The sequence below is a fragment of the Pseudopipra pipra genome, chromosome 1, assembly GCF_036250125.1.
Source record: "Pseudopipra pipra isolate bDixPip1 chromosome 1, bDixPip1.hap1, whole genome shotgun sequence".
Lineage (NCBI taxonomy): Eukaryota > Metazoa > Chordata > Aves > Passeriformes > Pipridae > Pseudopipra > Pseudopipra pipra.
The window spans coordinates 144,639,479-144,664,748 of record NC_087549.1 but is presented as its reverse complement, the minus strand read 5'-3'; the positions used below and the strand labels follow the sequence as shown (position 1 = coordinate 144,664,748).

Below are 25,270 nucleotides of genomic sequence, written 5' to 3'. Positions count from 1 at the left end.
GGGTAATAGGTTAGCACAGATCAAGATGCACCCTGTGCTCCTACAGAATTACTTAACTGCAGTGCTTAGGTGAGAAGTGCTACCTTTTTAAAACCCAAATAATCACAAAGCTGTCTTGAAAGTTTGAATTCAAGGCAACAATCCCTTACAGTATGCAGTGCCACACTAATCTGAATGGTGCAGATTGGGTGCAGTACATTTGAGTACCAAGCTGTCTATTCAGCACTGCTTGGTTGTCCCAGTGAGGTGATCCAACATGGCAGCTTAACTATTTAGGCTTACTATGAAAGCAATTTGTAAGTTAATGGCAAGTGTACTTAAAAGCTGGCTATAGTGGTGTTCCCCATGTATGATTTCCAACTGATGCATAGGTTTTTTGGAGTATAGTCAGAGCAGGACACAGACTTTTCTCTGATCTCCCAGTTGCTTTTTGAAGCTTCCTAAGTACATTCTTTTTATTCTTGTTTTACATGCCTGTCTCTTACAGTTTTTTAACATTTCTTTACTACCAATAGTTGCATACCAATACCACACACACAAAGGCGGCTACTCTTCTGTGATGTTTCTGTTGAAATTGACTTCATAATCTCTTTGCACAGCAGGAATATAGAAATTAATGAAACTTTCTGTTCAGTATTTGAAACTGGTTATGAGGATTCCAGAAATCACCTCACTTCCATGTATCAGTTACAAGATCTTTCTGCTTGTGGCACCAGGCATTTAATAATATTTTTAGTACATATTAGCAATATGTCCTCTCCTTTTTCTATTTAGTAATTTAGAAGTCAGCTCTATCTCTTCTAGGATTTCATATGAAGAGAAAATCTTCCTTGAAGTGCATGTAGAGCTGGTATTAATAGTAGACTTTAGTATGATAAAAAACCCACCATCTAGTAGAGCCTTGCTAATGTTCAAGGTGATCTGAAATTGAAGTCCAAACCCATAGAGATGCCGAGTTCATCTGAGCTTCACAATCACAGGAAAGTTCCCTGACTTCCTGGCACTTATTTACTCTCTGAAGCCATCAAGAAAGCAGCCAAAGATATACACTGATTTTGCTGCATTACTTCAGTGATTTGTGTGTGGATTCCACCTGTACCAAGGTCTGTATGCCTTTATTTAGGTGGAAGAGAAACCCAATCAAAGGGTAACAGGTCCAGTGAGGATCCCTTTCTTAATTTTTACATTGTTTTGTTTCAGCTTCCAGTGCCCTTCTGACTTAAAGATTAAATCAGAGATCCAGAAACGGGCAAAGTCTTCATTTTGGTCTTATTGTACCCAAGATCTTGTCATCTCTTCTAACCTCCTGGACAGCTGGTTTGTCCCTGGGCGTTGGTGGCTTTCTGACTCCTTCAGGCATTGGATGGACTTTGCTGGGATGATGTTGGGATTGCACCTTTTCCTTGTAAAAAAAAGAGTTAAGGTATGTCAAAGTCTTACCCATTTTTTTTTTCCCTAAAAATGAAAAATTCCTGTATTCCCTGACATCAAACCATCAAGGACCAGGTACTAGGTGTACTTGGCAATTGGTGACCCAGAGGAGCAAGGGACAGCAACAGCGCACACATTATTCAAGAGAAATATCTCCACATAGAAGAATTAGCATTGTGCCTGTCATAGCTGAGAAGCAGGGAACGGAGGACAGATTAAACTCACAGGGAAGACTCAGTTTATAAAAAAAGCACAGGGTCATAAAATATTTCCCTGTGTCCTTCCACAAAGAAATTATTTCAAATACCAAATTCCCTTGCAGCTTGTAAAACTTTTACAACTACTTCAGCCTCCCTGCGGCCAAGTTCTGAGTGATGGGCCCATATATCAAGTACCAAGGTCAGCAGATGAAGGAACTGGGATGGACGACACCTGTAGAGCATATCAACCCCAGAGCTTAGAATCTACTCTTCTGACTTCAGGCACAGGAGGAGCCAAACCTGCCACCTCACAAACAACCTGAACATTGTCTTGCACTTTCATAAATGCATCAAATTTCCATGTTTCTGCATCTTAATAAGACACTTCACTAAAATGTGATGTTAATGATTTATTAGTTTAAATAATTTATTTTACAACTGAATTAATTTACCAGCCGTGTTGCACTCTATAAGGGAAGCAAATCCTTTCAAAGTACCTCAGTAATCTAATTAGCATGTTCCTTCTCTTTCTGCCATGTTTCAACAGTTACTACGTATGCCTGGACCTCAAAGCATCTCTCCCTTTGGTTAGATGAGGAGAAAGTGGTTAATTTGGGTATGTGAGAAAGGGAAGCTGTTTAGGAGCCATCTCTATGTCACACTTTGCTAAAAATCTTGGCAAAGGTTTCAAATGAACATACATGACAGGAGCTGGTTTTGAAGCTGGCAGCTTCAAAGGAGATGCAGGACTGTGTAGTAATAATGGCCATTAAATTACCTTCTCTCCAGCAGTATGTATAATTTGGAGTCGGGTCACAAACAGGATAACCGAATCTTAGCTTTCTGTTCCTTGCTATACGGGCACTTTGAGATAGCAGAAGACTCTCTTCACAAGTCTCATTAGATGGCATTACCAAAGACTCTCTTCACAAGTCTCATTAGATGGCATTACCATCCTCAAAGGACTATGTTAAACTTGAAATTAAACAGAAAAAATGAACCAATTTCTGAGAATTTATAATGGTGGGAATGATGCAGAAATTCTATTGCAACAGAACAATAGAGTTGCAGGTTAAAATATGGGTTTCAGCCTTAGAAAATAAAAAGTCCAACATTTTGGCAAATATTATACTTGTTTAAGTATTCATGTTGGCAAAATGTTCATGTAAAACCAGAAATGCTGCTTAGATATATGTAAATTTACACACACAAAGTTAATAGTGAACTACACAAAAGATGAAGTAAACTAAAGCTCAGGGTCCTGTACTTATCTTCTAAATGTTTCTTATATTTAAAATGTGAATGCAGACAGATGCTGGCTACTTTTTTTAAAATTTTTTGATTTTATTTGTAATCTTGTAATTACAAATACTTGTAACTTCATTAATAAAATGTATGCATTTTATTAAAGCTATGTGAATTGGTGAGTTTTGTCTATGACACTTTAAGCATTTAAAATCTTGTCTAGTTAACATGTGGCATTCCAAACCTCAGGATAATGCTCTTTGGTGAATGTGACAGGAAATATTGCAAAGTTGCTGATTTGTAATTTAAATTTTAGTAACATCTAGGGCCTTTGTAAAACATTGAAGCCAGCTGAACTAGGTTCTGGGTATATGCATGCTATGAGACCGTATACAAAGCTTACAGTTTAAATATTTAGGGCAATATTTTAGGGAAACTGCAAATGCTGAGGAAGTATGACATAAACCTCAGGGAATTTTTCAGTTCTCCTGAGGTCAGTAATTTAACTCTGGACATCTTTCATTTCCTTTTAATAAAAGATTTGTGTTGTTCACTGTGCACATGATGTGCTAGTTATTGCTATTCCTTAAGACTTCACAACACATAGAACCACAAAATATACAGAAAATAAAGTTGTTACACTAATGGATAGTTCTCTAATAAGGAAACAAATGAAAGACTTAGAAAATCAGAGGAACTAACTCCTGTGTGATTGCATGTGAACAGGACTACTTTGTTCTTTCTGAACATGTCTTGTGTGTAACAGCCACAGTGTGGCACAGGACAATTGTCCCTGTGCAATTTTATGCAAATTTAAGGATCTGTGTTACCTTATTAGTAATCTGCCATGGCAGTAACCTTATACTGGATGCATTAGCAATCCACAGTTCTACTTCTGATGACAGAAATGATGCAAAACATGTCACAATTTGTCCTCAACTTAAATTTTTTTTATGGAAGATGGGGGAAAGACACAGATAGCTCATGTGGCTGCAGCCTGTTTTAATAAGAAGCAAAAGGCTGGTTCTAAAGCCTCTTAGTTGTCCCTGCAAGGACGTCAGGAATGAGGCAGATGAGCAGGAGGAGAGAATGACCCAGCTGCCTAATCACTGGGCACCTGGGCCACCTCTGGCAGCCAAAGGACAATCACCTGTGACCTTTTAAAAAACTCCCTCAGATGAGTGGGAAATGAGATGAGATGCAGAACAGGAACGGACCGGCAGGTGTGGCATGCTTGGCAACCTTCTTGCATGCTAAGAAGGGATTTGAGGAAGAACATGGCAGTGGGGAACTGCCACCAGCACAGCTAAATGCAGCCGGGGCAGGGAGGGTGACTTCTTTGACAGGTGAAGGTCACCAAATGAAAACATTAACATAAAAACTGGAGGCATCACTGGAAATGTCCCACTCTATATAAAGCAGGCTGTTGGAGGGGTATGAGTCAGGCTGGCAGGACTTTGCTGTTAGGAACCAAAGAGAAGCCCAGACTTCAGCCTACTGGAAGAGCAAGCACCTCTCAGGCTGTCAGGTGTCAACTGGCCCTGGGGTGCGAGGCAGCACACTGCCATGGCAGGGGGAGACATGGGAAGAGATGCTTCCAGCTCACAGAAGCTTGATTTGCTGACACAGGACATGGTTCCCTTTCACAGCTATTACAGAGATATCCTTATCATGGATCTGCCAGGGGTCTGCAGGGCTTCTGGTTTGAGTCCCATATGTGCTCAGCAGGGCCAACCACTGGATGGTGAACTCTGCCACTTGGTGAAGTCAGCTTTCATATCTGGCTGCCAGTGTCAGGCACGAGAGAAAATTACCTAATTTTCAGGGTTTCTAGCAAGCAAGGAATACTTGGAAAAAGAGCAGTGTGAGGTTAATTCAACATCTGATTTTAAAAAGGTGCAAGTTTAAATACTAATAATGTGGAACAGGAAATCTGACATAAAGACCCAGCAAACCAACAATGTTTAAGTAAAGGAAATTAAATGCAGCTATTACAGGCAGTGAGGCATCTTTGAATAGTCTGGAAACACAGATAAATGGTGTTCAAAGAAACACTCCAGAAGATGTTGAGTTTGTCAAAGGCAATGACAAGATTTGAATGGAGTACAACCAAATTCAGGGGGTATAATCGTAACCTCATCTCAACTAATGATGTGAACAATCTAATACAAGTCCTTACAGTGGCACCAGGTCTTTTGTTCACAATAGCACATTTAAATAGGGAAGTGGAGGGAAAGGAGATTTGTCTGAACTATTTGCACAATGAGAAGAATGTGGCTATGGACTGCATTTATTATACAGAGGAAAGGATGTAAGCATCCCCCCAGATCTGTTTTTCTTGCAATGGTGGGACAAACAAACATGCTGAGTAGAAAATTTATATCTCTTAGATCATATGGTTGCAGCAGGAATGCAATTCACAGCTCATTACTCTTACAATTAACAATACTGAGCACAGGAGGGGAAAGACACCCTGTTCTGTGCTTCCTCTTTGCCTCCCATGAGCAGCATTGCTGCCATCACCCCTCAAATAGCAGGTTTGCTTCTCAGCTGCTCCCTTCATTGTCACCAGTGTAGCAAGCCTGGTGAGGATACAAAAGTGCATCCTTCTGGGACATGAAATGCTCCATCTGGCAGCAGGAATGAGAGGCAAAGAAATAGGAAGCTATAAAAGTTTTAAAAGGATTTCGAATTCCCCAGGGAAATGATTCTATTCCTTATTTAGCACTTAATACTTCTTGTAAAACTCAGCCTCCCCCTCTTTCCAATTAGGAAGACACCTGCTTTATTCCAGTTGCATCTTCCCTGAGTCTAAGCAGACTTTCTGAGGCAACTCCATAAATAGGTCAACCCAATAAAAATACCCGCTGCTAAAGGATGTGGTTAGTGGCAGGTCACTTAAGCTCTTGTACTGCTTTGGAGTCAAATGTGTTCTACCAAAGTCAATAGGAATTTTGCAGTTTGTCTTCAAAAGATCAGCATTTCATTCCATATGATGAAAACTCCTCCTAGTAATAGTCAGTATGGCATTAATACATTGAATAATTATAAGATTTATACTCACCGAAGTCTCAAAATGGAAATCTTTATAGTGGATTTCCTACTTGTCCAAAAGTCAGAGCACAACCCTGTACATAAGAGCTGTCCCATCTGCTGTAATTGTATGAAATAACTTCCAGATGTAAACACTGGTGGTATGAGAGGTACAACTAGGAAAACTTAAACTGATCATGATAGCTTCTCCCCAGATTCTGTCCAGCATTCACTGTAATTTTTAAACTTCCATGCCCTAAGACAATTACACTTGTTGCAGAGATATACATGGTATATTCTCAGCTAGAAGCAGAGAATCTGAAAATCCAGGAGGTAGAAGCTGCAACAAGTAATATAACATGAACTATCACTTGTTACTGCAGGGTTCCCACACTGCAAGGATAAATTATCAAACTCCTCGTATAAAACAAGTGTATCTCAAGTATAATTTTTAAATGCAGGGAGAGTTTCCCCAGGGCTTTTCTCTGGCTGCAGAAGCATTGGTAAATGTGCCAAGTACTCTGCCACTGATGTAGTGGGCTGGAAGCTGCACTCCATCATTGTACCTCATCTGCCATTACCATCAGGTTTTTGCTATCCCTTGGCATCCTGCTTACAGCAGAAAATTATTCACCTGCTAGTATGGTGCACAAAACCCACACTATTTTTAGCTGGCTGCATCTATCACAGCAAGTTTACATCAAGACTTCAGGGATGAAGGAAAGGGAGGAGGAAAAAGAAACCTTGTTTCCTTTCTCACACTCCTCTACCCGCCTGCTCCCATGAGGTGCCACAGGTTAGCACGAGCAGTGACACAGAAAGGCGCAGGATGCTCCTTGTGCTGTCACTCCAGCTTTGTCTTTTCCTGGAGAGCACTACACTGAATGGACAGACGATGATCACAGTGCTATGAATGCAATTTTTCTTGTCTGCGGCATCTTGACTCAATGGGGTTTTGCAGACACAGTCATGGCCTCTATTTTTCACAATGACTCAGAAGCATTTTAAATTATTTTCCTCATGAAAGTGAGCCTTTTGTTGGCAGCTGGAAATCTCTGCCACAGACATTTTACATTTTTAGAGTCTAACTTTCTGACAGGAAGAAATCTAATTTGTCATGTCATGAAAAGTGCATTCAAGGCCCTTTTTAACAGCACTGTGCAAATACCACCTCTAGTTATACCCTGAGAAAAGCTACCCTGCTCATTTCTTGCACCCTTTCCCAATTCCACACGGCCCCCTTCCCTAGCCTGATGATCTACATGTCCAGGAATTTTTCTGAGGACATAAAGGCTGTCCTCACACATTTGCAGTCAATATTGAATATCTAACCTAATGTATTCTAGTCACCCTCTTAGTTTGAGGAAGATTAGCAGATCTTTAAATGCAGAAGAGCCGATTATCAACCTATTGGACAAGCCATGCAAGGGAACCTTTCAGATTATTTTCTTTCTTTTAAAAACAGCACCTGAAAATTCGACACGGAAAACAGAGCACAGACAATAATACTGAAAGTTTCTATCTGCTGTATTAAAGTCTGCTGCTGAAATAAATGAACTGTGTGGATAGGAGTTTAGGATAGTCTCTCTTCTGCTGGAGACTGTAACACAGCCAGCACAGGTAGAATCATAGATCATAGAATTGTTAGGACATTAATATCCTGTGGCAAAATGCCAGTGGTGTCTATTTCCCCATCAATACTCTCTATGGACAGTTGCCTAGAAGCAGATGGCAGATAGAATGGAAAATTCAACACGAAAAAAAACTAATCCAAAATGTTATTTGCTGTATTTGGTTGAGGAATCTGAACAGAGGAATCTTTCTTTTATTCAGAAGTCCTCACTCTATTTCAGCTATGTCAGTAATGATGCTTCTGCCAACAAAACACCTTCTGTTGGACCTTCTGGTGATCCTGGTGATGTTCAGGATTCTGGCTTGCTCTGATGCTACCGGACATGTAACTATTGGACAATGAGTCCTGGCCTGCAAAGGAGTCAAACCATAGAGGCATGTCAAATACATATTGACAGTGTTTAGATCCTAAAAATCTGTATTACATTCAGGGTTAGGTTCAGCCTTGTCTTTAGGGGAGGGAAAGGAACAGGGACATGGCATGAATGACACCTGGGGATACAGCAGACTATATTCCAGTGTAAGAGTCAGTTAGCCAGGCTCTGTGTATATGTACTCCATAGTTTAATTTGGATAGTTCAAATAATTTCTGACATTAAGAATATTTCTAAATACAATACCATGGTGCCCTTGGGTTTGACAGCTCTTTTTGGAGCTGATAGCTTCTGAGAAGTTAAAATGTGTGCAAAGTGTAATAGCTACATACTACATGTACAGAAGGGAGTTTGCAATTCAATAAGCCAAATCAAATACTCCATTCCTGATAAAAACATAGAACCATAGATTAAAAATACAGTGAAACTTGAATCTTCAAATAACATCTCTGTATTACAAGTTCTACAAATCTTTCTGCTATGAATGTTTTTGTTGCTTTATGCTATTGCACTATAGGGTTAAGTTGTGCAGAATACATCAATCTTTAATTTTCAAATTATATAATTAATCATTATACCTGTTGGAAAAAAAATTCTGTTCTCTGCAAAAATAACAAGTCAGAACTATCGCTATTGGAAATACATTGGAGGGGGAATATTGACATTTTTCTTTATCATTATTATTTTTTTTAAAGGGTTGAAAATTTATTTCAGGGCCTGACGTTACATTTAGTAAAATGTATTATAACTGACTACTAACGGATTGAAAAGTGTAGACGTAAATCACAACCCAGTCTTATCTTTCTAGTAGCTACATCAAATCTGTTAACAATTGAGAAGCCATTAAAATGCTAATGAGTGGGAAGGATGATATATGTTTCACACTCCAACTTCTATTTTTGCAAAGGCAAAACATACATGAAAATCCCAACAGTTCTCTCCTGCTGAAAGAAATATGAAAGACTGTTTAGCTTCTGAAGTTATGACATTGCTGTTAGACTTGTCTGTAAGATAAATCGTTACATTACTGCCAGCATGATTACAAAAAAGCTTTAGGGCCCAAGTTATACCAGAAAAAGTCTTAACTAATTCCCTTTAATTTGCTTTCAAATACCAAACAACATTAAAGAGCAGTGAATTTGACTGCCCAAGCTGCGTCAAACATTAAGAAAAATGCAAACTTCAGAAAGATGCCATTCACTCTACCTTTGGGAAAGCAAACCTCTTTGTAAGGGTCCTAAATGAAAACATCTCAATTTTACACCCTGTAAAATTCAGTATTTCTGAAAATGCTTCCACATGCAGAAGATCTGGACCAACACAAATCCTGAAGCACACATACCCTTCCTAGAAGGTGCTTTGAGAATTAAATGTGAAAAAGATCATTCAACATTACCTGAATTCCTTCAAAAGAGGTATCAATGCTTTCCCTATCCTCATGCAGGAATGTTATGCTTTGTTTTCTTTTTCTTTTTCTCTAGTACCCAGGCAATAATAAGCTCTGCTCAGCCTTTGGTGGAGGTGCTACATTTCTGCTGTGCTCAGGTGCGACTGTGTGTGTGTGTATCTGGCACTAAATTTGGGAACTCACTGGTCCCTGAGTAGCAGCACATGCATCATACTAATGTAATCCTGCCATCTCCTGTATCCCCTTAATCAGCAAGCAGCTGTGTTTCACTTGCTTCCAGAAATACAACCGTCTTGAATACCTCAAACAACATGGAAAACCCCACACTTTTATGGAGGTTAAAACGAAGAAGGTGAGGGTAACACATTACAAGCAGCTCTCTGTGCTGTTCCCTTTATTGTTGCCTAATGTTATTTATTGCAGCACCATCTTTCTTTTGAAGCATAATTAAAAGAGATAAATAACCATACAGTCTCCCACAAAGATAAATTGATAGCTTGAGCCTTTTCCTGTTGGTTTGCGTTTTTCTAACATATAAGAATGAACAAACCTTTGATACCTTTCTTCTCATTCTTCACAGGAAAAATGTCCTTTTAATCTACTTTGGGGTTCCCTGAAGTAATCCAGCGTTTTGCTCTGGGTCACAGTAAAGTAATCTATTGTCCTGCTGCCATTTTTGCCCTTCACTGCATGGTTTAGGCAGCTGTTTTATTCCCTTCTTGATGGGCAGCCAGGCAGTTCTGTGTCTTGGGTATCTGTCCTGCTTGCCTCTTCTTTCACTCATAGGTGTAGCTCCCGTGGAAAACCCTTCCTTGGAAAGGCACTCTTGCACCTTCCAAGCTGGAAGGGATGTGGCTGTAGCTTCAGGCTGCTCTCATCTTCACGGCCTCGTTTCTATATGTCATTTTTACCAGTGTCAAAATGATGGCAGATCAATTCTGTTCCAAGTTTTCCAAACTATATGAGACACTCTTGTGCTTTTTCAGTAGCAAGAAGGCTGAGTAATTTTAGTAGCATTTTATTTATTATGAAGTGTTTGTATCACAGAAGCAGCAATACAAATCCAAATCTAGACACTTCAGACATAAACCACACCAGATTTTAGCTGGAATACAAGGAATAAGAACATGACTGTCACCTGTTCCATGCTGTGTTGACAAGTGAGACAGGTAAGTAAGGAGAAATCTGATCAGTAGGAGTCAAAAATGCCAGTTAATACCAGTCAAGTGCATATAAAACCAGAAAAATATTTCCACTTCACCCACTGTCTCCTCCACTTTTGTAAACACAGCAGAATTCACAATGCAGTAAGACACACAACAACAAGCTTTCAAAAGAGATTTGGCTGAAGGCAGCAGATGATCATGAAGCTCTTACATTGCAAAACATTTTTGTTACTGTGCTTTTAGCTCACTCAATATACATGTTCAGAATTATGTCTGGAAGAGACAACCAGGATTAGTGACTTTGTTTTAAGAATAGATAATCTCTTGGTAAATATTTGTACTGCGTGAGTTAGCTTTGCTGGCAAAATTGTCTTGACAGTTTATCAGGCTGAGCACAAAACTGACTTGCTGATTCTTTCGGGATGTTGCTAAAAATGATACAAACTAATGATGCTTGTACTTGCATACGAAGCAAAATTATTAAAGGGGCAACTAGACTGGCAGAATTTTAGCAAACTGCATTAATTCTTAGGTTTGAAACTACAGACTGAAACTCTTCGAATTCATTTGTGTGAATTTTAAAATGTACGTCTACGCACTGTAAGAACTATACACAAAAATTAGCATCTGTGAACTATGTGTGCATCTGAAATGGCATGCATACCCAGAAAAGGTGAGAAGAGTAGCAAAATACAATTTCACAGAATCATAGAATGGTTTGGGTTGTAAGGGATCTTCAAAGATCATCTAGTTCAACCTTCTGTTGTGGGCAGGGACACCTTTCACTAGATCAGGTTGCTCAAGTTCAATTTATGGTATTCAAACACAGCAATTTAGCTCTGCAATGTCTAGCCCATGAAAATATCATATCATTAAAAAAAAGGGTATTAACTTACATCAGGAAAATGATGGAGTATATCACCAGATACAGAACAATAATTTAAAGAGACTAATATTTTTTTAATATTAAGAGATCACAGTGGACTGTTTGCCCATGAGATTAATTTGAACGATCACTTCAGCTGCTTTCAGTACCAAGTATTAGTTCCTTTCAATTTCTGCAGTGCCTCAATCTTTTGCTTCTTAAGGTAAAAATAGGTACCTGACATATGTAAAACTTAGTGATTTATTGACATACAGATTTTTTTTAAGCTATGATGTCTCCTCTGAGGCTACTCAGACTTTTGAATTCAAGAGTCTTTGACTCTTCAAGTGTCAAGACGTGTTACATCAGGATTGATGCTGGAGCTGAGTAATACAGCTCGATCTGCTTCCTCTATAACAACCAAGAAAAGGCAATGGGTGATAGTAGTAGGCAATTCTCTTCTGAGAGGTACAGAGGCACCCATCTGCTGACCTGATATGCTGCAGAGGTGCACTGGTGCACTTCTTACCTGGGGTTTGTATCAGGGATGTCACTGTGAGACTGCCAAGCCTCGTACACTCCAGTGGCTGTCATCCACTGCTGTTGTTTCATGTGGGCACCAGTGATACAGCCAGGAGCAGTATGACGAGTATCAAGAAGGATTACAGATCCCAGGAAGTGATGGTAAGGGACTCTGGAGCCCAGGCAATTTTTTCATCAATCCTCCCAGTCAAAGGAAGGAGATTTGAAAGGGCCAGCTGAATCTGGTGATTCAGCAAATGGTTACAGGACTGGTGGCACAGCCAGAAGTTCAGCTACTTAGACCATGGGACTTTGAGAAACCTGGGCTGATATGAGCTGATGGGGTCCATCTGTCAGAGAACCACAAAATGAATCTTAGGTCACAGGCTTGCCAAGATGGTGAATAGGGCTTTAAGTTAAAGTTGCTAAGGGAGTCCCATGAGATAAAGGCCTTGAGGGAAGAGGGGCCCAAGAAAGCTGGTTTATATTCAAGGATCACCTCCTGCAGGCTCAGAAGTGATGCATCCCAATGAAGAGGAAATTGGGCGAGAAGGCCACAATGCCTACATGGAGGAATAAGTAGCTCCTGGACAAACTTCAACACAGAAAGGAAGCCTATAGGGAGTGGAAGCAAGGACACATAGCCTGGGAGGAGCACAGAGAAATTGTCCAAGCATCCAGGGATCAGGTTAAGAAGCTAAAGCCCTGACAGAATTAAATCTGGCCAGGAATGTCAAAGGCAACAGGAAAAGCTTCTATAGGTACATTGGTTATAAAAGGAAGACTAGGGAAAATGTGGGTCTTCTCTGGAAGGAAACAGGAGATCTGCTTACCCGTGATAAGAAGAATGAGGTTTTTGACTTTTTTGCCTCAGTCTTCACCAGCAAGTGCTTTGATCACACCACCCAAGTTACAGAAGGTAAAGACAGGGACTGGGAGAATTAAGAACTGCCTGCAGGGGGGTTGGAACTAGATGATCTTTAATGCCCCATCTAACCCAAGCCATTCTATGATTCATTTATAATGGAAACTGTTATGTTTGCATTGGGTGAGCTTTTTTTCTGCTTTTACTTTAGTCAGCACTGACATTATGAGCCTGTAAAAAAAGAGCTGATAAAATATTTGACATATTAAGTGCTTTTGGGGCTTTAGAATAGGCAGTGGGTTATACCAGAATGAATAAGTGCCACATAAACACTAGTGGATGGGCAAATGTGAGATACAATTTTTGTTTGTGTTTTGTCTCATGCTTTCTCAAATATTACCCTTAAAGAGGCAGTGGTGGTTTTAACATCATATAACACTAACAGTAACACCATACTGAGAAGAAAATATTGATTTCAGCTTTTATGGAAGTTATTGTTACATTTTGAGTTTTTTTTCCTTTAACTGAATTAACCCATAGTTTTATCAACTTACTCATCTTACAGAATGGTTACAGTTCTATGAGTTCTCTGCAATGCTTTTCTTTATTTCCAGCTCCATCACTTGATAGGATTTTGTAGAACTAGGATTTCTTAAAAATAGCAAGTTCCTTCTGTCCAAAAGGTAAATTCCCTTGTTCTGTGACTTAGCAGGAGTGAAATTTGTATCTGAGGTATATATACTCCTGAACAGAAACTAATAGAAAACATTCTCACTATATTGTTTTATTAGGATGGCATAAAAGAGGGTATGTTGAGAAAAGAGAGGAAAAACCTGTTCCCTATATTTGCGTTGGCTGAAAATGGAAAGATTGACTTGACTTTCAGGGACTCTGCCTGAATGTCTCTGCTGAGGTTATCTGAAGGATACTGTGCAATAGTCTCATTTCTCCTCAATGTGCCAAGGTGAACCACACAAATGCCTCCAATAGCTCTCAGCTATTCTCATGTGAGACAGATTGCTGAGCTTCTGTTTGGCTTTAGAGATGTTCGCGTGCCAGTCACTGGGCCACACGATGACAAATTACCTCTCTGCCAATATGAGAGCTGGGACAGTTCTCTCCACAGCCTCCACCAGATGGGCCTAATTAAACTATTAGCCAATGACTGAGGTCTGATGGCTCCATTAGGAATCCTCCTGTGCTTAAATAAACAGCTCAAAATAAATAGTTTTCTCAATCACAGTTTTTTTTCATGTCCTTTTCTGGCATATTCATTAGCAGAGTGTGTCCTTTCTCTCCTTTTTCCTAATGGGACAGGGCCTTCTTGGCACTGTACAAGAGTTTCAAAAGGCTATAATGGCATTAACCAGTTTCATGCAGCTTCACCCTGACTCTAGGTTTTGCTGCCTGTATGCACTGAAGCCTGTTAGTACCAGTGTACCACCCCTGCAGCCTACACTGCCTCCAGCTCTCCTCAAAGAGTGATCCCACAACCCATGTTGGAAGGGAGGTATAACCTCTTCTCTTCTCTTTTCATAATTATTACCCAGTACTAAGTCCTCCCACCTTAATAAATATCCTCAGGGTCCACCTTTATCCCTTCCACTTCTACTTTTTCCTGATATTAATTTTTAACTCTTGATTCAGTAATGATCTGATGTATCTTATCTAGAAATCTGTTCATGGACCACAAGTGTCTCAGCTTTTTGATGTGGAAAATCTAGTTGGAACTCGATCCCAAACTACATCTTCCCCTCTCTTCTCTCATTTCAAAAATTTCCCTGTGAAAGGTCCTGCCTACTCATTTCTTGAGTTCTCCTTGATTCTCAGATTCCCAAGGACAGAACTTTCTGTCTTTTCTGCTCAAGCAATGTAAGGAAGATGAGATCTGCAGTGACTGATAGCTGTGATTAAATACTTTTTTTTGATTTGTTCTCAGAGGAGAATTGCTGTTTTGGGGGTGGGTGTTGGTCCCACAGGAAAAAAAATTGGATACTTCACCCATTAATAGCACTTCTTGGCAGCAGTGTTTGACTCACTGTTTGAAATGAACAACCAGCATTTTACATAAAACAAGTATTAGACAGATCCTTCAATATACCTCATGTCAAACATTGTATTATTCATGTAACTAATTAGGACTTTTTGAGCTCAAAAATAGCAAGATGTTAGCACCACAGCTTCATGTCTTTAATTATAACTCATTTGGTATTGATTCCCCATTGGCTCTGATAGAGCCATTTAAGACACTCTTTTTCTAATTGCTCCAGAAAGAAACTGGCATTTAAGTTTCATAAGTTTTAAAACATACTGGCTTGTGAACCCAAAACTGTGTCTGTTAAGTCACTGAAAGGAAATGAAAAATTGAAATTGTTAATTATGTGAAAAACCAAGATATTTCAGAGGCAGATCCTGTGACAACCTGAACCAGTAAAGGACCTGTTCCTTGTTGACCATGCAAGACTCCCAGGTAGTAAAATTCTTCACTATTCAAATGAAATTATTTCACTGGTTATGTCACCATTAGCCCCTGAGACTTTTATTGAGATCACCATTTAAATAAGCCATTTTTTTTATGTTACTATTGGACTGGAATGAAATCTAAGTACCTCACCTCATTCAGTCTCTTGCAGCTTTTAGGAAAGCTGATGAGTTCAGAAAGAGACTAAAATCACAGGCATGTGGAGGTAGAGGTATCACCAGAATGAAAGGTTTCAATAACTTTGTGTCTAGATCTTCTTTTGAGCTCTCAGGGGGCAGTCTGCAGGGTGGGAGTATTTTGGAGAGTGGTGTTTTCTGTGCATTCTGCTTCCTCCTGGTACTTTACCACCTGTAAAGTTAGGGATGTGTCTTGTCTCCATCACAAATGAGGACCTCAGAGAAGAAAGGCTAACATGGAAAGGGGTGTGTTTGGAAGCCTGCAGAGGATTAAAGAAGAGAGACTTTAAAAAGGTGTGCAAGAAGCTGCATTTTTTTCTTTCTTTTTATTGTTATTGTGTTCTAAGGGGCTAATGGTGCTTCCACCAGATGAGCCATTAAGCGGAGAGAATGAGGAGCCAGTTCAAAAACCAAATACAAAGGAAGTAAGTACCTGATGAAAGTACATGACTTGATGCAAAAAGCCCCTGTGAAGAATAACAGAACTAAGAAAATGCCTATATTAGAGAAGGAAGTACCCATGTCTAAAAGGCAGAGAGCCTTCTCAGTCAAAATCAGGTCCATTTGCATTTAAAAGCTAGCCTTGTTTCTTTTACAAAGTGGATGTGATTAAGTATCTTAGTTCACAGAAATACATCCTTTCAACCGAAGTCAACCAGAAACACGTTTTCTCGGGCTGCCCCACCAATTTATCTTAACCCTGGTGTCGGCAGGCAACTTTTTAGCAGCTGTCTCTTTCCATACCCAAACTCCTCTCTTGCTGAGCACTCTAACCCCCTTATTGCCTTGCATCCACCCAGCTTTCTCTATGTCAAAAGAAGCAGTAACATTCACTGGCTAATGCTCACAGAGGAAATTCAATCAGAAAGAAGGCCATTTTGTGTGACCTGAGAGCAAGGTCAGATTAATGGAAGGAGCCAGGAAATTCCCACCTGCTGCAGCAGGATCACTGTAACACTTCTATTCGTGCCACTCAGTTTGTACTGAGATATGCAGAATTCTGCTAGAAAAGCTGCACAGGTTTCATCAATTACCGCACAGACATGAAAACGATGTATTTTCGTTTTCCTTTATTCAACTCAAAGAGCTAAGGTTATTTTCAGGGCTGAGGCTCTGTATTGATTGGACTTGGGTGGTTGATGGTTTTCTTTTTGTCTTAGTCCTTAAAAAAAAAAAACCTTAAAGCCTAGCATTAGTAAAAGAGCCCAGATCATGCCTGTGTTTGGTACATCATGTTTAATTGCATCTCTGAGCTAACATGAACACATTGTTTAAACTTCAAGTATTGGAATTGTCGCATTGTAAAATTTCATTGAAGTCCCACTTCTCTGCCTGAAGTGCCATAATGTTATCCAAGTGGGGAAAAGGGTTCTTCTGAGATTGATTTTTCAGACACCGTAGTTCTGTTCAATTGAATTCACTCAAGTAGTGGTTAACATAAACACTGTGGAGAGTATGACATGTCAAATTAGCAGCTTTGCAAATCTCCTGTTAATTGTCAGCCTAATTAAAAAATTGCTAATTATAATGTTTATAACTTCAAATAACTGCTCAGCTATAAAGCATTGGCTGTCAGGTGTAAACAGGGGGACCGAAGGAAAAAAAATCAATCGACATCTGTTAATTTATCAGAGGCAGTACACTAAATTGAAAAATGGATTGCCTAATGCACTGTAAATCTGCATTACGATAAAAGACCAATTCATTTCAACACCTGTTTAATAAATGATAATGTCCATCTTTAGTGGCTAGCCCTAGGGTTTCTTCTGCCAATCAGACTTAGAATCCTGCCTTTACTAGCATCAGACAAGAAACTGATTGAACCATGTTAAGATGTATATAATACCTCCTCCCTTCTTTATGGTGATTAAAATGAATAGTCTTTACAGAGAATTTTTGTTAAAAAACCTCCTGGATTTTTTCGTGCCATAAGAAGTAAATCTGTCTCATCCTTTTAAGGTTCCTCTATTTTAGATGCACTCGTCAGCTTGAAAAAATTCAAGTGCCAGTTCCAATCACTACCATCTATTGACTTTCTTCCTTTAAAACGCTCTAGAGCTGAAAGACAGTACTTTTGTATTTTTCTCTTAAATATTTACTTTGATCAGATACATGATGAACTTCTGTAGCTTACATGATAGTAAAAATTACTAACAAACATCTGTGTTTGCAAACTGCAGTCTTCCTAAACACCTCTTAGTTCAAAGAGCTGCAAAGTTCTAGAGAGTAGCTGCTCAATTCCTTGAAGTCAGATGGTGTTAAAGGTTGCATTTTTACATTTGTGTATTTTTCAGGGCACTGTAGACTACTTCTAATGGCTAACAACAGCCCAGATTTTTGGGACAAGCAGGTGAATATAAGCAGCTCTTTTTCATTTCCCCTGTGAAAACCCGGATTGCTCCCAACAAAATTTGAATACAGAAGATCTATGTTTTGGGAAAGGACTCAGCTTCTCTAGAGTTTGAGAAATACATCTTCTGAGGATCCTGCTCCTGTTTGCTAATGCCCAAAGGCAGCAATATAGATTGCTGCCTCTTGTCTAACCAACAGCACGCTCTTTCCTGTTCATTTGCAGAAAGACACGCTTTGAAGCTTTGTGCCTTTCCTGAATTGAGCAACACCCTTCAGAACAATGTCCTTGGCAGTGTGGCAGCAGTTGCCATCTCTCCCCCAGACATGTGTCATGACATTGTTTTAATGGTTCTCATTTCTGGTAACATTGCCAGCATGCAACACTGCTTCTCTTTCTCATTTAAGCATGTTTTGTGGGATCAGGCAGCTTCTGAATTATATTATATAATTCATCTGTATGTTTCTTTTTAAACTGTTGGTTATGATGAGAGGGTCAAGTATGACTGAAGATGAAATTCGACCATTGTGATCATGTTTTACTTCCTCGAATTCTTATTCCCCCTTCCACTTCAAGATTAAAACATGTTTTCATTTCCCATTAACTCTTATAATGCATCTTTTTTCATTTTATATTATGACTTCATGTAAGAGCTTCAGACAATGCTGGGACAGGTACAAAGACAAAAAAAGGCTAGTCCTTGACCCCTGCAGGTAATGGTGAAATCAGGACAGACTCAAGGAGAGAGGGGCAAAAGGAACAAAATGATTCATAACCAAACTCTGCATCCTAGCCAGAAACGAGTGTAAATCAGATCCCGACTAAAAACATCTATATATCGGATAATGCTGACCATTTCAGCTTATTTTCAGAAATGTTACATTATGGCAATGGTTCTGGTAATTAAGTTTTTCCTGCAGTTTCCTCAAAAAGAGACTCCTGCTCATAAAATAAAATGCAAAATCAAGGAGTTTGCAGTATAGAGCAGGAGAGAGATGGTATGGGAAAAGCAGGGTGAGCACAGAAACTGCTGCTTCTTAACTCACACACACACAAAACTTGTCCTGAATCACAGGCTAGACAAAGGTGTCCAGAAAACTGTATCTGTAATCCTCTTGCAACCAGGAAACAGTAGTAGCCTGTATTCGATATTTTTGGTGGTTAGAATTCAGCTATCATTTAAAGTTCAATTTCCTCATGTCAAAGTAAAGTGCAAAATTTGGTTGTTTATGGGATCAACATTACTAATCTCTAACAGTGTATAAGCAATACACATACACACATAATAATAACTCTACCCAGTTTGGAATAAACATAACCATTTTTTTATGTCATGTCTTAAATTTCCATTTTAAACTATGGACCATATACATGTACTGACAGAAACTTCTTTTATTAACTTGTAGGGATGAAACTATTTTCTTAAGTAAATTATTGACTTAGATTTCAAAATTAATAGGGAAAGTTTTTTGTAAAGTTTTGTTTTTTACAAAAAAATATTTCCATAACAATAGATGAATTTTTACAGCCCCATATGACTTTAAAACCTCTTTCTTGTGTCTGGCAGCTTTTCATTATTGTTTCCGCTTAACCTCATGTGCTGGTTTTGGCTCAGGTAGTGTTAATTTTCTTCACAGTGCCCAGATTAAGGCTGTGTTTTGGATTTGTGCTGAATATGGGGATGATAATACAGAGACATTTTTGTTATTGCTGAACAGGGCTTACACAGAACCAAGGTGTTTTCTGCTCTTCCTATGGCCATGCTGGAAAGGAAGTTGGGAGTACATGGGAGGTCGGGAGGAGACACAGCCAGGAGAGGTGACCCCAACTGACCAAAGGGATGTTCCAGACCGTATGGCATCATGCTCAGTATGTACAGCTGGGAGGAAAGGAGGAGGGAGGGAAGTTTGGAGTGATGGTGTTTGTCTTCCCATGTCACTGTTCCATGTGATGAGGCCCTGCTCTCCTGGAGATGGCTGAATACCTGCCTGCCCATGGGAAACAGTGAATTAATTCCTTGTTTTGCTTTGTTTCTGTGTGTGACTTTTGCTTTCCCTCTTAAACTGTTTTTAACTCAACCCGTGAGTTTTCCAGCTTTTACCTCCCAGTTCTCTCCTCGATCTGCTGGTGAGGGAGTGAGAGAGCAGCTCTGAGGGGCTTGGTTGCTGGCTGGGGTTAAACCATGACACCCCAGAAGTAAAACATTAGGCTTTGCCCATTGCATACGAATATTAGGTCTTTGGCACACCTAAGCACACACCTTTTAAGGGAAAGCCATTAAAATTAATGTAACAGCATGTACATCCATCTGGTGTACGTAAGTCAGCCAGAAGCGAGTCCTTTGATGGATTTAGTCTGCCTTGTAGTATCTTATGAATTCAAATAGTTAAATATTGTGCATAATTTTCAAGATTTTAGAAATGAAAGTTATCTATTTTCTGAATTTATTTATGAAACATAGGTCATCAAGCAAACTTGAGAAATATTTTTGCAAAATAATATTTTAATCTATTAAAAGATGATGGAGAATTTAATTTACTATCACAGATGACATTGTTATGATCTAAAATTCCACACTAAATATCCCCCAAAATTACATTAAATGCTGCAAACAATAGAAGACCAAGGTAATATCTAATTTATGTTCTGGCTTAAATAAACCAAATTCTGAAGCCTGAAATGAAATCACTGAAAGTGTTGTGTAGCTACTTTTTAAAAAGTATTATAAAGAAATGTGTCTTAAGTTTTACTCAGACTGTCCGTGGATTGTAAGGTATCAGCAGCACTGTCAAATACCTTAGGAAACATGTTAATTCTGTTGACAATAATAGTGACAAGAAAAGTAATTTTACATTTGGACAACGCAGACCAAGCAATTTTTGTACCTCCAGTGATAAATAGCAAATTTGTTCCAAAGCTAAATTACAAAGAAAAGAAAATTTACAAGAATTGTGGGATATCTGACACCTGAATCATCCCTCAAAATAATAACAAGAAATATTCATTGCAGGCACAGTAGCCAAATAAGAAACAGGATGCTGGTCACGCTACATGAACTATGCTGTGTTATGTTTTCACCATTTTTGCAGATGGTAATCACGATTTTGGAAACTTTGGTTAATTTAGGAAAGAAAATGAATAATACTCTGCAAATAAAGATTCACAGAGGAAAGCAATTCAATTTTCAGTGGGACCTGAAAGGATAACTCATCATGATATTTTCATTTAATTTTAACTGGGAGGAAAATAAAACTTGGAAAAATACCAAATAGAGTAGACATCAGTATTTTAATGCAAAAATTCAAAACATAGATTTATATGAAACGAGGGACAGAACTGACCAAGACAGATCACTACACAATATAAGCAAACAAAAAAAAAGGCTATTAAATATTAAAAAAGTGGAAGAAAAAGATCATGTTTAGATTTTTAACTGGTAAGATCAGTGCATATTCCGTGACTGATCAGTGTCTCTGATAATATATAAGGTCCTTGATAGCTGCATCTACCAGTCTTCCTCTCTTGTGGCTTTTTTATTTATTTATCTAAATAGTGTCATTATAACTCTTACAGATGCAACAGGAGTTTCTCTGGTGTTGCACTGCACAATCAACCATTTCTTAATGTGCCAAGGCCCTCTGGTAGAATCTTTTATTTTAATATATATCACACATCTACTACAACAGTGTATAGATACTATAAGCATATATCTCCCTATACACATATGTATACTGCTGTGAGGATATATTCTACATATAAGAAGATGTGTGAATACATAAATATAGTTAATTGCATCATGATAATTTAGTCTGTTACTGATTAAAAAAGTCCAAATGTAAAGAGGCACATTTCTTCTTATAACTTTTTTTTTTTTATTTCCTAATGTTAAAGGAGTGTTGAATACATCAGCTAGGGACACTATCCTGTTAGTCACCACATTTAGATAATTCATTTGCAATATCCAATTATCCACTGTGTTAATGCCACACATCTGTGTGCAAACCCTGCCAATGAGATCACATTCACATTCAAAAAACACTCTAGGCTCATACTACTGAAAAATAAATCCCCATCATTCCATCCAATATTTTCAGTCACTTGGTCTTTATACAGGGAAAAAAAGAGTACAAACATCACAAAGTCAGGCTTATTCATTTGAAGCATAAAATAAAACCTCCTGCAATTATTTGTTGCCAATTTCCTGAACCCCCTGCATTGCAAAGCAAAATTAAACATTTTGTATGCACTCTTCACTTTCCTATTTGATGTTCCATACAGAACCTGAAGGTTAGAGCTTTAAAGATTAGTGTTACTAACCTGTGTACATCATCATTTAGAGGTCAAAATACTGTTCAAGAATATACTGGAAAAAGCAGAATTGAGGTGCATATGGGAAAGATAAAATCATACTGTTGTTAGTCTATTAATGACAAGAGAAATAAGTGATTTCTTTGTGAATCTTATAAAATAAAAAGATCAGACATTACAGTAATTCTTACCTAATTGAATAGTCATACTTGATAAATTTCCTCTTTTTGCAATCAAGTGCATGCTTAACTTTAACCAGGTATTTTGTACATCACTTTCACTGAAATTAGTGAAAGTAGCAGTGAACTTAAAGGGACTAACAATATGCATGAAGTCAGACATTTGTATTTGATTGTATAGATTCAAGGAGTAAAATATTATGGGAATAAAGTCAAGTAATAGACTGAAATCAAAAGCTAATAAAAAGGCTTCCAGTGAAGCAGTGAAGGTCAGTGAATATAAAATATCAAATAAAATCAGAAAACATGAATAAAGAACACAGGTAATTAACAAGCAGAATACAGACAAAGAAAGTTTCAATAAAGCACAGCTGAGGTATTTCTGGCTTAAGTATGCAGAAGGAATGCAGTCTGTGTCCTGTTCCAGATCACACCATCAGTGTTACACAGCCTGATAAATCTCGCATTGTTCTGCTCTACACATGACAGAGCTTTCCCAGTGTTTCAGTGTCAGCACCTTAGAACTGGGACAGGTAATAAACCTTGTTCTCAGTTGTCCACTTTATTGTATCAACCTCAAACCACCATAAGTCACCAGGTAGGACAGTCCTGAACTCAATCTCAAGTCACTCCAAGTGCTGCAAAGACCATGGATGCTGATATAGCTTACCAGATGTTTGCTTGCTGAAGCTCACAGCTTGTCTACAGTGAAGTAAACATAGATATTTGAGTACATAACAAATGGCAAGGCTACCTGAGGTCTTCATTCCCTCCTCATAGAGTTTTCTGGTTCATGTCTTCTCACACTTTCAAATACAAAATAGATGACAAGCTGGAGCCCACAAGATTCTGTGTAGAACTGTGCTCAGTTCAATGACTTGTTTAGTAGATAAGTCAGAAGAAAAGAATATCCACAATGCTTTTTTGTGTGTCCTCTCTACAGCAAAGAAGAACATTATTTTTTTTTATTTATTTATTTGTTTGCTGAAGACAGGACACAACCCTGAATACAGTAAAATATGTAACCCAGTATAGGAAGAAAAGTTTAGTACAATTTTATGGTCTTCTAAAAAAAAGAAAATGTAGCCAATTTTTTTTTTTTCAAGAAAGTAATCCTTCAAAATAATCCACTTAGCTATTTTTAAATTCCTTTGTTTTCCCCTTCTTCCCTCATCCTTTACCTTTTTTTCACCATTTAATTCATGGAGTTGGAAGCAGTATGGAGGGCTCAACCCACATTTTTGCACAACTTATTTATTTAATTACCTTTTGATCAGATCTCTTTGCAGATCCCTGATAAGAAAGAGGTAACTGTTTACCAAAGAAGGATGTTCTCCACCATGAAGGACATAGGAAAACACTTGCCTGACCTTTAAGAGGAACATTAAAACTCTGGTCTCACACAAAGCAGGACTCCAATACGAATAGTCACAAAAATTCATTTTCATCTCCTGTGCAGTGCCATCTTAGGAACCGAAGATCAATTTTGTTAGTGTTTACTGTATCAGTAAACAGTACTCTCTGATATCAGAGGAGTGTTGGCTTATGACTGTTGAGATTAGGAAAGGTAAAGGGCAAAATTATCTGGCAAATCATCATGGATCCTCTGCCATCAGTACTCGCGGTGAAATCAAGGGTTGTTTTTTCTGTCACATAAACACACACACAGACATCAAATATGCCAAAGATGTTTCTGTGAAGTCCTGAAGTCCACATACATTGTTTTGACCTGAGAGCAACAAACTACATTATGGGAAATGTAGAATAAAGATCAACAACTTGAGAAATAAGAAGAGGTATCATATTTTTACATCTATCAAGGAAAACTTGGACATGAGGAAAGTGATGAGGGATAATTCATAGACACAAGCACATTTTATCTCTCTTTAAAAGAAATGTCATCTGAGCTCAACCTCTGTGCACTTGACTGAAAATGCTGTGAATAGCAGCTGGGTAAAACTGAAGGGATTTGGTGTGCAGTGAAAACCAGGCAATTTTGAATCCCGTTAACCTTAAACAACCTACAACCAGGTGTATCAGTGAAATAGTAGTACTTTTCACATTTGAGTTATAGACATCCAGTTTGCTCTGACGGTCATAAGAAGCAACAGAAGCTCCTCCACATGAATTGCAACCTACTTCCTCAAGTCCTACAAGGTGGATCGCTCTGAGTTAAGGGGTGAATAATCATGTGGGACATTGAATAACAATGCAGAAAAGGAATCGTGCAAAGGAGGTTACTGCTTAAATATAATTACAGAATTATTAAAGTGCAAGTTCCAGATGGAAATTGCCATAACCGTTATTTTACTGAGTCTTCCAGAGTATACTCAGAGGAATCAGAGCATTGACATGACAGGCTGGAAGGCTTCTTATTATGCAAAAGGTCAAAGTTTCCCTTAGATTATGTCTACTCTGTGAGTCATTGACTTTTATAGACTGAGGTGTTTAGAAAAAAGTCTCATGAAATTTATGGCAGCATAATGTTCTGGTTATAGTCTGTAACCTTATTTTAAAAGAAAATATAGCTCATTAAGTATAATATTCAGCCTATATCATATATTATTGTTTTTCATTTAAATGGTACCATAAATGTGCACTGGGCTTTAGAGCCTGGTTTGAAAAATTGGCATGAAAAATTTATACCTTAAGGACTTGCTCCTTGAAATACCTATTCAAGTGACTAACGCAACTGGAAGTCTGACAGATATTAAAGGACTTCTCATACAAGTAAGGACTTTAAGGTTCACATCCTACATCTTTAGGACTTGCTGAGGGACAGTATATAGTGGTGAAGAAAAGGTTTTTTATTTTGTCTGTGTTATAACTTGTTGCTGCCTTTGAACTGTAAGCCACAGCATCCTGCCTTCCCAAAGCTTTCCTAGCTTTCAGGTCTCAGACCCTTCTCATCTGGCTCTTTCATTTCTCCTCTAAGGATCATACTCTGTCTGAGGATCTTGTGTCCATTTTTTCCACATAATTTTCTTGATATTCCTTCGTGGTTTAGTCTATTTCTTCATATCTCCCACATTCT

The 25,270-nt window shown here is 38.5% G+C and overlaps 1 protein-coding gene across 1 annotated transcript in view; it reads right to left on the bottom strand.

Moving 5' to 3' along the window:
• The window catches only part of ADARB2 (adenosine deaminase RNA specific B2 (inactive)), a 305,072-nt gene that overhangs the window by 245,647 nt on the left and 34,155 nt on the right, over positions 1-25,270 (bottom strand). The window lies entirely within an intron of this gene.